The sequence below is a fragment of the Microtus oregoni genome, unplaced genomic scaffold, assembly GCF_018167655.1.
Source record: "Microtus oregoni isolate MIOR12 unplaced genomic scaffold, Mior012 000012F_ref0000307, whole genome shotgun sequence".
Classification (NCBI taxonomy): Eukaryota; Metazoa; Chordata; class Mammalia; order Rodentia; family Cricetidae; genus Microtus; species Microtus oregoni.
Window position 1 is genome coordinate 1,840,827 of NW_024543071.1, and position 15,407 is coordinate 1,856,233.

Consider the following 15,407-nt stretch of genomic DNA (forward strand, 5'->3'; position numbering starts at 1 on the left):
AGGAGGAAGCTGATTGGAGGAGACAACGGAACTGAATCAAGCAAGAAGGCCAAGGTGTAAAAGTGCCTCCAGGCCTCTCTCTTCAGAGCCCTAACAACTACAGCTTTCATTTTAACAATACAGAAAAACTGGAGGGTGTGTATGGGAAAGAAGAAAATAAATCCCCTCATCCTGGGATCTGATTTATCTTCCTGAAAGAAACTTTGACACAGGGAATACAGCCATGAATGTCTACAGAAACAATGCATGCTTTCCTAAAGACAGTATCAGCAGGGACATTGAAAACCGTAAACTATGACTGCTTAGAGAGGCACAGCCTGCAATCCCAGCACTTAGGAGGTAGACACAGGATGATCGTGAGCTTCAGGCTAGACTGAGCTATATCTTTAAAAAAAAAAAAAGGAAGGAAGGAAGGAAGGAAGGAAGGAGAAAAAGTGAGGGAGGAAAGGAGAGAAGGGAAAGGGGAGGAAGAAAGGGCAGAAGGGAAGACAAGAGAAACCTTTGCTTACTTAGGTCAAATGTAAACTTCAAGCTTAGCTACATCACCACTTCTTTCTCATCCCTAGACTCAACCCATAAGACCTCCTTACAATTTCATTTATGAAAGAAAATTGTTTAGATAAGAGAAGTAAATAAACCAGCTCACGTAACTCTAGTTTATTTAATATGCAATATTTTATTAATACTTTGAGAATTTTATACATTTATATAATGTATAATTTTGATCATATTAACCTCCATTCCTGCCCCAACTCCTCCCAAATCTACTCCCTCTTTCCCACCCTCTCCCAAGTTTGTGTCCTTTTTGTTTGTTTTAAATAATCCACCGAGTCAAATCTGTGCTACCCATATACTCACTGGAGTGGGGCCAATCACTGAAGCATGGCGGACTATCAGGGGCCGCACCCTCATAAAAACTAGCTCTCCTTCCCCAGAAGCCATCAGCCACTGACAGGTCCTCAATTAGGAGTGGGCAACTCATCAGTCCTTTCTCCTCCACCTCGAACACTGACTGGCTTGACTTGTCAGGAAACTAGAAAGGGGCCATTGGTGGGGACGGCAAGAAAACACGCTTGACGGAAGAGGAAATAGCGGAATGGTGACATTCAGGGAGAACGGGGAATAACTGGGACAGAGCTTTAAATGGGGAGAGGAATGGCAGAGGAAGCCACGAGGTGCGGGATAACCAACAGCAAGAATGTTTGAAAAACACATATGGAAAGCTTCCACTCTATAAGCTTCATATACACTCGTAGTCATACGAACAAACTTCTACACAGGGAATAATGTAAATAATAATAGGTTTACGTGCCATCTCAGGGGAGTCTCAGAGAGGACCTCGGCTCTCCTCACACCTAGTGTTTAGCCCTGCGGAATTCACGTCGAGCTGTAGACCCCCAGAAAGGGAAGACAAACTTGCATTACTACAAAACACCGAAGGATTGGTCATTGGTTACAGCAGCCAGCCACGGGAAGTTTAACGAGTGAGATATTCCAAGTATGGGCATGAGAGGAGACGGCATGGGAAGAACAGTGACCCAGGAGCCATTATGTCTGGTGAATCCCCAACATGTTGCTAAATCGCTCTGAGACCATGGGAAGTCCCTCAACCCCTCCTCCAGTTGTAGATTCACCATCTGTGGAAAGGAAGTGTCAGTGTGGGTGACTTCTGGGGCCTGCCAGCTCGGCTACTGACCACAGACCTAACTCTTTGGCTACTGGACAGTGACAGACAAGCCCTACAGGCACCGGGCTTTATCTGGTTTGTCAGAGAGGCCATGGGAAGATGATAGCCAAGGAAAGTCAGTTACCTTCTGCAGAGGTGGAGCCTTAAGCCGCCAAGTAAGTACCCCCACCTAAGTAAAAACACAGGTGTAACTCCAGGTCTGGGGGATTAGAGGCCCTCTTCTGGCCTTCATGAGCACTGCATGCTCAGGGTACACAGACATACATGCAGGCAAAACACCCACACTCCTAAAAATAAAATGAAAAAATAAATTATCTAGTTGTGTGTGCATGCATATTCCACACTACACAGCTGGAAGTCATAGGTCACCTTGAGGAAGCCACTTCTCTCCCACCATGCATGTCCTAGGGACTGAACTCAAGTTATTAGCCCTGGCAGCAGGCGCCTTTACCGGCTGAGACAATCCTAACAGATTTGATTTCACAATACTCTGTAGCACGAATAATAAAACCCAGAGACAGAAATTGGGGTTCAACCCAAAAAACAGAAAAGCAAGACAGCTAAGCCACTAGAAAAGTCTCATCTCTACCAAGGCTGGGTGACCACAGACTAAGCAGACTAAGCCTCTCCTCCTATTTTATATTCTCTCTAGTGCTGGAATTAAAGGTGGATGACTCCCTAGATTTGGGATTAAAGATATAGGCCACTAACACCTAGATTTGTTTTGGCATTGATATTGTGTAGCCCAGGAAGGCCTTGAACTCACAGAGATCCATCTGTCTCCTAAATCCTGGGATTAAAGGTGTGTGTCACCACTGTCTGACCTCTAGTGACTTTAGCTTTGTCTCTGGTCTTCAGGCAAGATTTATTTATGGAAATACAAATAATATACCAGTATAGTACTCCTCAACGTGGACCTATAGAGCAAAATTCACAGGCGAAGGAGCCTCTCTATGGCAATCTTCAGTTAAAGCTGATGCCAAACTACTACTTACCCCTTAAAGATGTTTGTGATTAGCTAAGACCTCAAAACTGGTGTTTTTCACAAAGAGCAGACTGTGGGTTAACTAGCTCATCAAGGTTCTGGTTGGGGGAGGTCCTGATTTCAGCTGCTGGAAAACCAACTCTGGTCCACAGAAGGGAAAACATCAAAACCGGAAAGAAAACATTGGAATGGTCACGAAATCCAACAGATAGAGAGACGAGGCAAGGCCGCTCAAGTTAACAGCGGTAACACAGTCATGTTCATACCACAGTAAATCTCAGTTGAGACATCACTGTTGGAAACACAGGCACTCCCCAACCTGGCAGCTACACTCATAACTCAGCAGCTGCCACCCTGAATAACCTCCACCAGTTGAAAATCCCAGGCACTTGCTTGAGTATAGGTTACATGCTGCCTCCTGGTGGTTGAGTGTAAACAGAAAGCCTTTCTTCTAATCCAGCTAACCCAGTGCGCTGGGAAGGCACACACACACACACACACACACACACACACACACACACACAGCGCCCTTCACCTACAGGATGTAGCAAGAGCCAAGCGGTTTCACAGGCCAAATCCTCTTGAAAAGGCTGAAGGTCCCTTTCACTTTCCCCTGGGATGTCCTAACTAGCAAAGTTGTACCAGTTCTTGCTAGACGTTTGGACCTATTAGTTTGTGGCTTCCAAGCCCAAAGGGGTGGTTAGTTAGCTCTGAGACTGAGACTGGAAGGTAAACCTTCGAGTTCCCCCGCACACGGTCATTCCACTCCCTCTACATTGTCCTGTAAACTGTGACTGCCCTGTTCCAGTGTAGGACCAGGAGGCTGAGGGACAGGACTGTTGCCGTGACAACCAAAAAGCACAGCTTTATCCAAAGACAGGATGAATTTCTTGGACTTTCATACTTCTCCAAGGACGGGTGCGAAATCACTCTCCATTCATCTTTATCCCTTTGTAAACATAACTTCGAGATGAAAACACTGATAGCACAGCTAAACAAGTCTTTGCTGGGCTTGACACCCCTGCGTGATCTTTCGGAGAAGATGATTGCCACGGGGACAGGTCCCAAGGGGGGCGCTTCTGTTTGAAAGCTTCCGTGAGGGTCTGTGGGCAGCAGGACAGCAGGGGACAGCGGGGTCTTTGGTGAAAGAACGAAGAGAGGCAGGAGGGAGCCCAGCAGCCAGTTCGGGTCTGGAGCTTCCAGAGACTTCATTATTGTGGTGCAGGCTGGCACAGCCACACTGTGTCTCGGCTGGACAGGGCAATTAACAGCTTCCCGAGATCCTAATGAGTAGTTTTCTTGAGGTTTAAGCTGCCTGCAGAGTTTCCCAAGGGAACTTGCTCCTGGAAGCCAGTTCCTCAGAAGTGGCCTCCCCTGGGTGTGCCCAGTCAAGCCTACTGGATTTGGCCAGCTGGTTGGAAGATAGGCTTCTAGGTCCAAGACCAGCTTGTAACTGTCACCAGCACTGCGATATAGTTCTAACTCCGATATCTATCGGGACCAGGCATCCCTTTCTGAGGCAGCTAGGAGGCACCTTCTGAGACCCTCTTTCCTCAAAGATTCACCATGCATTGTCTCTCACTCACCTGGAAATGGATACAGTCCTCAAGGCACTGTTTATATGCTCAAGGCTCAAAACTCTGTCATAAATCAGAATCTGAGCCAACCTGACCACCTCCTGCAGAAGAACTTCAATTTGAGACAAAGAGAAAACTCTTTCTCTTTGCAGTAGCAAGAAACACGGAACTAGAAGCTGAGAGAAGCCGAGTCTGAAAAGGAGGAAACAGGGTTTCCACTTGACCTCTTGCAAGCATGCAGAGTTCCCTCACGACACACCTGTGGCCTGAAGCAGTCTGACTACAGGACCCTGCACACACCCTCACATGGGCACAGTGGGTGATGGATGGTGAGCTGTCATCTAACTCAGTCAGGCCAGAGAGCAACACTGTCCTCGTGTGAGATCCAGCATAAATCAAAACACACCTTCAAGTCTTTGTTTTCTTTTGTCTATGGGCTAAACTCCAGAAACAATCAATTCCTCAAGAGGGATCAGTCTTCTCTAGAATTTCATTCTTTAGAGTCCCTGGGGAGAAACAGAAAGTCATGTTTCTTTCACCCTGGGATGATGAAAGAGGGTGAGAGACCTTTGGTCCTGTGGAAAATGCTGTCACCCATCCCAAGGGAGCACACCCTGGGCCTGCGTATTTCAGGATGACCTGCAAGGTATGGCTGGTCCTTGCAGCCTGAAGCCCACCCTTACCTTCTGCATGAAGCTCCGGCCGCACGGTTGCTTCTGAGATACTGCTTCCTGGACCTATACTTCTTGCTTCTCAAATCTTCCTATCCCTGCTGTGTAATCAGCTCCATTCCAGCCTTCAGTACTATATAGTCTAGGATGTGGACATTGGCTCAGATTACTGGGGGTTCTGGGACAGGTTAGATAGAAAATCGTACTTCTTTCCAATAAGGACAAGAGAGGATCACTAATGAATTTGGGGTTTGTCATTCTAGAGAAGTTCTCAATGAGAGGCAATTCCCCACCCCCACTCAGGGAACACTGACCTCTGTCATGAATAGTCATTGGATGCTGCAAACGTTCTCTGGGTGGAGCCCTACAGATACTATGAACATTCTCCAAAACACCCAGGTCCACTCCTTCTATCCCAGCAAGGAATGGACCAGCTCAAAATGTCCTTGGTGTCAAAGCCCAAGGTTAAGAAATCCAGCACCAGAAGGACTCCTGTCATCTTGTCTTAGTTCCAGTGACACCTAGTCTCTGAAACCTGGTTCAGCTGGAAGAAAACTTGATTGGCTCAACTTAAGTACTTAGCCTTAGCCAAGCCTGTCATAGCCGTAACGGACATGTCATCTGATGGAGACTTGAGGTGAGGGTTCCTTCTCTCCATTTTGAGTTTTTCTTTAAAAAAAAAAAAAGACTTCTTGTGTTCCATGCAATGGGTCCTAAATCACTGAGGTCAAAGGACAAAGAGACTAGCCCCTGCTAGCCTGTTTCCCTAGCCTGTTAGGTAGACATCTCCTGCCCTTCGGTTCACCGCTAAATCTGGCATGTTTGGTTCCCCCACATTTTTGCTGATTGGTTCACGTGTCTATCTCTCCCAAAAGACTATACCCCGTGTGGGTCAATAGTGGGTCTTACTTAGCCCCACAAAATCCACGTCAGTGTTTCGGTTACACAGCATAACATTGCACCATGATAAACACCCCCACAACTTAGTCATTTCCAGCATCAGGCTTTTCCCTTGATGATCGCATGAGAAGATCCAGGATGGTTCTTGACATAGCTGACCCCTCAGTGGGGTAACTATGGGACTGGACTCAGCTTTACCCTCCTCTAGCCTCAAGTCTTCTCTGTATGATCTCTCCCAAGCATCTGTTTCCTGGTGGCAGATCAGAGCTCATAATGCAAAGGTTTCAAGGGGATACAGGCAGAAACTGAGAGCCTGCTTGGGACCTTCTGGAAGGTGCTGGGCATCAAGTCAGTTGCATCTTGTGGGTCAGGCAACTCACTAAGAAGGACAATGTTGAAGGAGACAGGAACTAGCACATACTTCTCACATGAGGGGCAGCATGTAAAAACAGAAAGAAACTTATAGTTATATCCTTAGGGAGTTTCCCACAGCCTGGTATAGTAACTGTTCAGTAAACATAAAACAGACAGATCCATTAATAGGAAAATGTATTAGTCCTACTGTTTTTACTCAGTTGGCAGAATAGTAAAATGAAAATATAATCTCATTAAAATGCTTTTGCAGCTATCAAATACCATGAAGAGATGGGGTCTATGTTAGGAAGAAACTTACTCTAATTTATACAGGAATGGTTCCTTTGCCACTCTCCCCTTCTACAGGGAGGGTTGCGGTAGACATCACTAATCAACCGCTTAGGGCTGTGATAGACATCACTAATCCATCACAGTTCTTTCCTTCTGATGCTATACTCACTCTCAGAATCCTTCTCAACTCAACGTTCTAGTCTTCCGCTACTAATTGACCAAAGTTGACAAGAGACACGGGGTGCCAGCTGGGTGTTTGAGATGCACAGAGTCCAGGTGTTTGAACACTCCGTCCTCAGATGGTAGCCCTGTTTGGGACATGGCCCATGCTGGCAGCAGTCGCTCACTAGTTGGTGGAGTATTGAGGGTTACACCTCTTTCTGGTCCTGGTCTCCATCCTATGCTCCTTGCCTGCCACCAAGATGTGAGGAGCCCCAGCCGCATGCTCCCAATGTCAACCTTTGCCATAGTTTCCCTGACAAAGCCTGTGAACCTGTAAGCTAAGGCCAGGCCTTCCTGTCTTTAAGCTGTTTTATCTGGTATTTTGTCGCAGTTATGAGGAAAGTATCTAATGCGTTCCTTTTGCTTAAATCCCTACTGTTAAACCGTCCTCCCAAAGCCCAGGTGTTTGGTTTCGTTAACATGTACATACATGTACACAGTTGAAGCCCTAATAAAGATGGCAGGTCAGACACGGTCCTGCAAAATCAGATTTACAATGGAAACAGAAACTGGCTGTGGCTGTGGCAGGGAGTTCTGCTGTTGTGGACTGTTTGAAAAGAAAGTAGCTGCATGCAAGAGTTGGCATGTGGCATCTCATAAAAGAGACTCTGTCTGCCTTGACATGGTTTCCTCATGAAAACTCCAATTTCATGGTGAGATGAGATAAAATGTGTACAGCTGGAAGTGGGCTGCTATCATCTGCCTCGATGCATGTCAACCCCTCCAAGCCTCGCTACCGCCCAGTCTGCCTGCCATCCAACTGTTAAGAGAATCTGGGAAATGGGTCTGTGTGTGTGGCATGTGTGTCTGTGTCTCTGTGTGTCTGCGTCTCTGTGTGCCAGTGCGTCTGTGTATGTCTGTGTGTCTGTGTATACCTGTGTGTCTGTATGTCTGTGTATCTGTGCATGTCTGTGTATCTGTGCATGTCTGTGTATGTCTGTGTGTCTGTGTATACCTGTCTGTCTGTATGTCTGTGTATCTGTGCATGTCTGTGTATGTCTGTGTGTCTGTGTATGTCTGTGTGTCTGTGCATGTCTGTGTGTCTGTGCATGTCTGTGTATCTGTGCATGTCTGTGTGTCTGTGCATGTCTGTGTATGTCTGTGTGTCTGTGTATGTCTGTGTGTCTGTGCATGTCTGTGTGTCTGTGTATACCTGTGTGTCTGTATGTCTGTGTATCTGTGCATGTCTGTGCATGTCTGTGTATGTCTGTGTGTCTGTGCATGTCTGTGTATCTGTGCATGTCTGTGTGTCTGTGCATGTCTGTGTGTCTGTGTATGTCTGTGCATGTCTGTGTATGTCTGTGTGTCTGTGTATGTCTGTGTGTCTGTGTATATCTATGTGTCTGTGTATGTCTGTGTGTTATAGCTCATACATGTGTGTGTATATATACGGATGCCTTCCACACATGTGCACATGCATGGGTAGGCAGAGGTTGATACCAGATGTTTTTTGCTATTGTTCATCTTACTCGTTTTGGAGGAAAACTCACTGAACCCAGAGTTCACACACTGGCTACCCGAGATGGCCACTGAGCTCTGGTGAGGCTTGTCTGATTCCTCAGCACTAGAGTGACAGACCACACCCAGCTTTTACATCAGTGCTAGGGTTTCACACTCAGATCTTGATGCTCACACAGAAGGGACTACACTCACTAAGCCATCTCCCCACCCCTGGTAAATACAGCTTCACAGCTCAATGGAAGCCTCCAAAGGAGAAGAAAAAGACAGAGGGAAGATAGAAACACATACAATGGCTTCTGCTTCTGACCCTGGGCCGGCACCAATCGTGCTCCACAGATGAGTGATCCCACGAACTGCTTCTCGTCCTTCCTACGCCCTGGAACTCCACTCCTGCCTGCAAGCAAGAAAAAAATATATTGGCTGGGAAAGACTGGAAGGAACTGAGGAGACCAGAGGATGCTAATGGCCTCAGGATTTGGGATGTGCGGAGTTAAAAGTGTCTGGGAGCTACCTGTTGTCAGAGGTGCCTGCACATCCCTGAGCGTGTTTGTTTATGATGTGGGAGCAATAGCAAGGGTGACCTTGAGGAAATGATCAGGTCAAATGCACTGGAGGCTCCTGGTCAATGCTACGCCAGGAGATGGCAACACAGTGTGACACAGAACAAGACAACAATTAGTTTTCCAAATGCCAGCCTTCCAGTTTGCTCCAGTGTGAGTGAGCTACACAGCTGCCCACATCTGGATGGCAGTGCCCAGGCCCTGGTGGCCGTAACTGGACTCCGTGCCATCAGCTGGGCAAACCTCAGTAAGACTACACTGTAACCCAGCACACTCAGAGGATTTTTTAAATGGTTTTATTTATTTGTGTGTGTCAGTCAGTCTGTCCATGTCTGTGTGAGCATGTGCACATGGAAGGGGTACACACAGAGGCTGAAAAGGGAGCCAGGGATGCATCTCTCGGATGTATCTGTGGGTTGCCCTGCTTGTTACCTGCATGCTGGGATCCTTACCACTGTGCCACAGGCGCTCTTCAGCACTGAACCCCTCTTCAGTCCCACACTCAGGGTTTTGAAACAATTCTACAAAGAAAGCATGAGGCCATAGCATCTCGTGCTGCATACGAGGAAACAGAGGCATGAGTTGAAGTAAATGACGTGAAGTTTCTCGGCTAACAGCAGCTAATCCAAGACCCCAAACCACAGAACCTGCCTCCTGGTGGCTTTGACTGCCAGGCTATCCTGTATCTCTAAAAATGGAGACAGCTAAGAAGGAGTCTCTCTCCCTGAGCTTCTTACACTGTGCAAGCAGGGTTTTCAGCCTCATCCTGCACTGAAATAATGAAGTATAGCTGCTAAAAAACACTGGTGAAACTCAACTCTAACATCATTGTGTTGAATGCAGAAAAGAGAAGAAAGATCCATTATCACTACCTAGTGCTCCTTCCTTCCTTCCTTCCTTCCTTCCTTCCTTCCTTCCTTCGTTTCTTCCTTCCTTCCTTTTTGCTTTTTGTTGTTGCTGTTTCTCAAGACAGAGTTTCTATGCATAACAGTCCTGGCTGTCCTGGAACTCACTTTGTAGACCGTACTGGCCTAGAATTCACACAGATTCGCCTACCTCCACCTCCGGAGTGCTGGGATTGAAGGTGTGCGCCACCAGCACCCGGTCCTTTTTGCTTTTTGAAACTGTCTCACTCTGTAGCCCAAACTGGCCTAGATCTCATTATTCTATAGCCTAGGTTAACCTCAGACTTGAGACAATGTCCTCATGCCCCCACCTCCCCTGTGTTGGGATTACAGGCTCAACCATCTTGTCCACTCATTTACATGAACTTTTACAACACACAGAGATGGTATTACGAAGAGTATCTTACTTGTATAGATAGAGACAGCACCAAGACGCTCCTGGAGCAACACTGTCATGATTCACCTTGCAAGCAGGAGAATGTACCATGATTTGAATGTGAACTGTTCCCTGCAGGCCCACTGTACCCTTGGTCCCCAGATGGTGGTGCTGTTTAAAATGAATATGGGACTTGAGGAGGTGGAGCCTCCCGGAAGGGAGTGGGCAGGCCTTGGGGGGTCACTGGGCTCTATTTCCTGCCCACCTTCTGCTTTCTGGTCCCTGGAGATGTGGGACACCCCAGATCCCATGCTTGGCAGCCATGAAGTCTGTCTTCTCAACCTCTGTGGGCTGTACCTTCTCAACACTCCTCTCCTAGTCATGGTGGTAAGAGTAGCAGATATGGGACATTCCCAAAAGGCTTCAAGGATCCCTGTAATTTTAGATCAACTTGAATGGTACTGGCAGTAGCTGGCAAATTTCTCTTTAGATCTTTCCATGTGACTTTCTAATATTAACATCCCAGTATTGACATCCGGTTCATCTGTCCCTAATTTATATTGCTTCCATTCCTCTTATCAGGGTGTGGTGGTACACACCACTAATTCCCGCTCTCCAGAAGTTGTGGCAGGAGGATCACAGGTTAGAGGCCAGCAGCACAGACTACATAAAACAATCTTGTCTTGAAAATAAGTAATTAAACTAAATGGACTGTAGTGAAGGCTGACCCTGGGGTGACACTAATACCCATCGTATATTATATTTTGAATAGATGTGTTGTACCATGTGTGATCTCCATCTCGACAAAGCTGCTTTGTTAAAGGTGTAGCAAATGGAACTTTGATGATGGGAGAGGCTCTGAGCCGAAAGACCTGCAGGTGGGTAAAAATGTGTGAGCCTGTGGGGGAAACAAAATAACAAGGGGCTGGGGGCAGGAGGCTGCAGCCAGGTAAGGGCAGTGGAAGTCTCCGCAGGTAGGCGGCTTGACTTGGAAGCTTGACTGGGAAGAGGTGGAAATGAGGTTTTAAGTCTGAGTGGAAAGGATGGCAGGGAGAGTTAGGGGCCAGAAAGAAAGCCAGTAGGCTAGGGTGATGTTCTTATCACAGCAGTAACCATGTGATAACTTCTCTCCCTCCCCCTCTCCCTCTTACTCCTTCTTCCTCTCTCCCTACTCTCTCTCTCCCCCTCTTCCTGTCCCTCTCTCATTCCCCCTCCTTCTGCCTCTCACTCCCCCTGCTCTTCTCCCTACCTCCCCCCCTCTCCCCCTGCTCCTCTCCCTTCCTCCCTCTCTCTCTCCTCCTCCTCCTCTCCCTCTCCTCCCCCTCTCTCACACATACAGAGGAATTATGCTATTACTTGTCTTTCTCAACTTCTTGGCCTCATTCCTATGTCTCCCTCTGATCTATCAGTCATCCACATAATTGCTATCATACTTCCGTTCCTGTGAAATTCTTTTGCCAGGACCCAAGCATTTACCTGAAGATGGCTGTGAGTTTGGAAGATTGCCCAACCTCTCTATAAATGTGTCCATGTCTTTACCCTAAGACTTAACCTCTCCGACCCACTGTCCAGGGAAGCCAGGACTCTATCACCACCCTCATCATAAGTAAAGTCAAATAATGTGGCTGCCCAGGCCTAACTTAGCAGAAAAACAAGGTGCATTGAAGAAGAATAGCCATGAAAGCCCCAGGATCTGTCTCCACATTGAACAGAAGAGGGAATGGGGGCTTTCAACCTGTCACTAGCTAGAAGAACAGATGGTCGTCTCTCACCTGGGAGTCCCCCCGCATGACCCACTAGCAGTTTGATGAATCCATCCAGATCCACTCTGAAGACCTTTCCAGATCCTAGAACAGCTAACTCAGAATTCACCAAGTGAGCATCCACCAGTCATAGACCATACTGCTTGGTCTCATTCGATGAGCATCAAGCCCCTGATGTTGTACATACCACATTGTTGTTCTGGGAAGCTTCCATAAGTCAAAAAAGCTCCCAAAAGAAAAGGCATGGAAAGGCAAGGCTCATATGCCAGACTGGGGATATCTAACTAAGTGTTGACTCTCCTGACTACATGAAGAAAGGCAGGAGGGTCCTGGGAAATTCTCCTAGTTCACAGTCCTGGTTGTACTGTTCCATGAGCTTGAGCAGAAACACCATGTCATTGGAAGAATGTGGTGGAGGAGATTCTTCACCTCCTAGAAGACAGCAGATATAGAAAGAGGAAATAGCCAAATCCGGAATGACCTTCAAAATCCCAGTGACTTACTTCTGACAGCCGGGCTCAACTCCTCAAGTTTCTGCCAACTCCTAAAATAGCATCACAATCTGAGGACCAAGCATCCAACAGCAAGCCTGTGGGTGACACTACACGCTCACATCCTAGCTTGCTCTCCTAAAGATGGGGTCCAGAGAACCAGAGGAGAGAGGGGGGTGGGGAAACCCAGCGGTTATTTAGAATATGTAGCTGATGTGCACTTTGCTTCTGGTCAAGGCTCCTCTCGGATCCACTGGGAACCCGGGTACAGTGGGCTCTCCCCACCCCACCGAGCAGTTCTGTTATCAAGCACAGAGCAGTGCTGACATCCAGTGGTCATGGAGAGTTATCTGCTGGAAGCTGCATCTCCCTTCCAGGGCGAGTGGGTGTTCAGATATGGAAGGCGTGGTGGGTGAACCACTAGTGTTGTTTCCTTCAGAGAGCTTGCGCGCCTGTGGCCCAAGGCCAGTGAGCTCAGGTTTACGTCCTGACAGTTTACAAGATGCCAAAGGTTATTTGAACACTGACCTCAGATTCACAGGGATGTACGGGGCGCCATTGCTAACAAGGGAATAAGCTCATAAAGAACAAAATACAACCAGTTATGTAGCCCGTTGAGAGCCACAGTTAACTTGGAGTTAAAAACCTTTATTAAGAATGTGGAGCAAGAGCTACGGCTTCCAAGTCACTTACCCTTTCCTTCTGAGACAGGGCGCCTGCGCCGCTGGTCTCAGGGCTGTGGGAAAACACACAAGAATGCCCAGAAAGGGCATTGTAAACTGTGAAGTGCTGCACAGCACAGGCTGCAGGGATAAGGTGCCGACAATGGGTGGGGCAGGACAAAAGGGAGCTGGAAAGGGGTGCTGAGAGGTCTTGAGCATCTTGGGGTTTGGCAAGATGACAAATGACACATCCAGTTTCTGGGCTTATATTTATGGACACCAAGAGCCTCACATTTTGTAAGAATGTCCCCATTTCAAGCACACACACGACTCCCTGTCCCAGATTTTTGTGTTGTTGTCGTTGGGACTCTCTCCATTCAAGGTTTTCTAAATCGCTTAAGTCTTGATGTCCTTGTTGGCGATCTGCTGTCCCCACAGTCACATTGGTTGCTTAGGACAACTCTTATCTGTCCTGCCCGTTGCAGGATCCACAAACAGAACTGGCGTGTGGCGACCCCTCAGCAATACTTATCAAACGGCACTGAACACAATACAGTGGTTGAAGAACTGTCAGATCACGTGGTCTGCTTTCCCTCTGCCATCGTCCCGGCACTTCAGTTTAGAGCTTTGTTCCCAATGAACTCACGAGTCATGTATTAGCATTCTCCTCACTTTATAGATGAGGAAATAGACCCCCAGAAAGGCTCGGAGATTTACCTGACGTCATGTGATCAGAAAGGGACAAAAGAAGGACCCCTAGTCCAGTGCTCCTCAATCTCAACTCAGTGATCCCCATCCCAGCCTGTGCTCCCCAAGTTAAGCCTAGTACTCTTCTACACCAGTCTAATGTTCCCCAACCAGACAGGCCTGCCAAAGTCAGTTGGAGGGCAACAACAGGAGGTTTTCAGAACGAGGTGATTATGAAATATCCTCAAGTTGTACTTTGTTCGTTTGTTTCCTGTGAACGTCATGAAATCTAAATGCATACGGTTCAAAGAGGCTAAACCCCCTGCAACCATTTCCTTCAGAAGCAATGTCTCTCTTAAGGTCAAGGTGGAGGTAGTGGGACTGAAGGTCTTGGTCTCCCACGTGCTCAGCAAGGTTTTGTTTCAGTGAGTCAGCGCCGCATGGTGTGGTTGCTGCTGTTTAATGTGCATGGGTGTTTCACCTGCAAGCACGCCTGGTGCCTGTGAAAAAGGCAAGCAGAGAACACTGGATCCCCTGAAAGTGGAGTCACAGACAGTTGTGAGTCACCATGTAGGTGCCAGGAACCTAACCTGGGTCCTCCGGAAGAGCTGATGACTCTTAAACACTGAGTCATGTCTCCGGCCCCTGTGGTTGGATCTTAAATCCCCATCCCAAAAGTTCCTGTGTTGAAAGCTTGGTTCCCATCTGGTGGTGGAAACTGGAGGTGGGTAGGATGAATCATGGGGTATGCCTCCAGGATATTGGGACCCTAGTTTGTTCTCTCTCCCTCTCTCTCTCTCTTTCTCTTTCTCTCTCTCCTCTCCCTCCTCTCCCTCTCTCTCCCTCCCTTTTTCTCTCTCTTTCTCTCTTCTCTCCTTCCTCTCCTTCCCTCTCTCTCTCTTCTCTCTCTCCCTCTCTCTCTCCCTCTCTCTCCCTCCCTCTCTCTCCCTCTCTCACTATCTCTTCCTCCCTTTCTCTCCTTCCCTCTCTTTCTCCTTCTCCCTCCCTCCCTTACTATGCTTCTGCCTCATCCAGGCCCGTAACAATGGGGTCAAGGGACCATAGACTAAAACCTGTACAACCCTGAAACAAACCAGGCATTTTTCTTCTTCAGGTTGACCTTCCAGGGTGTTTTGTCATGATGGCAGAAAGATGACTAACATAGCATACATTGGTCTGAAGTAACAGAAGCTCAGTTTAAACAAGCTCAGACCAAAGGTGTGTCACCCAAACACAAAAAGATGAAGGCAGCTGGGTCAGAGAAGCAGATGAGACTGATTCCACTGCCTCCACAGGAAGACTTCCCTGATATGGTTGAGAACACGCCAAGCCACGGCTTCTAACTCACACCCCTGCTCCTCTTACCTCCAGATGTTCCAACATGAAAACTCAATAGGGAAAAACTCTGGCCGGTTCTGCTCTAATTAGGTGCCTACCCATGAGCCGGGCAGAAGCATTAGTGAGTGTATGGAGGTCACATATCCCGGCCTGAGCTCTGCTCCCGGGTGTCTGAGCCCCCAAGGGAAAAGGGCGGGTGTTGTAATCTAGACATTCAGCCATCAGAATTCCTGCAGTTTGGCACCTGCTCATTCTGATTGCCACGTCGCCTCTTCAATTACTTTCATAATGCTAAGGGGTTCTCATTCTTCATAAATGAGCTTGAGAGCACTGTGTGGTGAAGCAGAAACAGACCAACCAACCTCTCAAGTTCCTGTTAATGCCTTCTCAGCTCCAGTTTCCGGGTGGTGGCCTCTCTGCAGTTCCAGTACTGACCTGGAGACGAGCCTATCGCTGCTCTCCTTACCCCCAGATGGT

The 15,407-nt window shown here is 47.7% G+C and overlaps 1 pseudogene; it reads left to right on the forward strand.

The window, feature by feature from the left end:
- The first annotated feature begins 8,738 nt into the window (after positions 1 to 8,738).
- The window catches only part of LOC121454064, a 34,276-nt pseudogene continuing 27,607 nt past the window's right edge, over positions 8,739 to 15,407 (forward strand).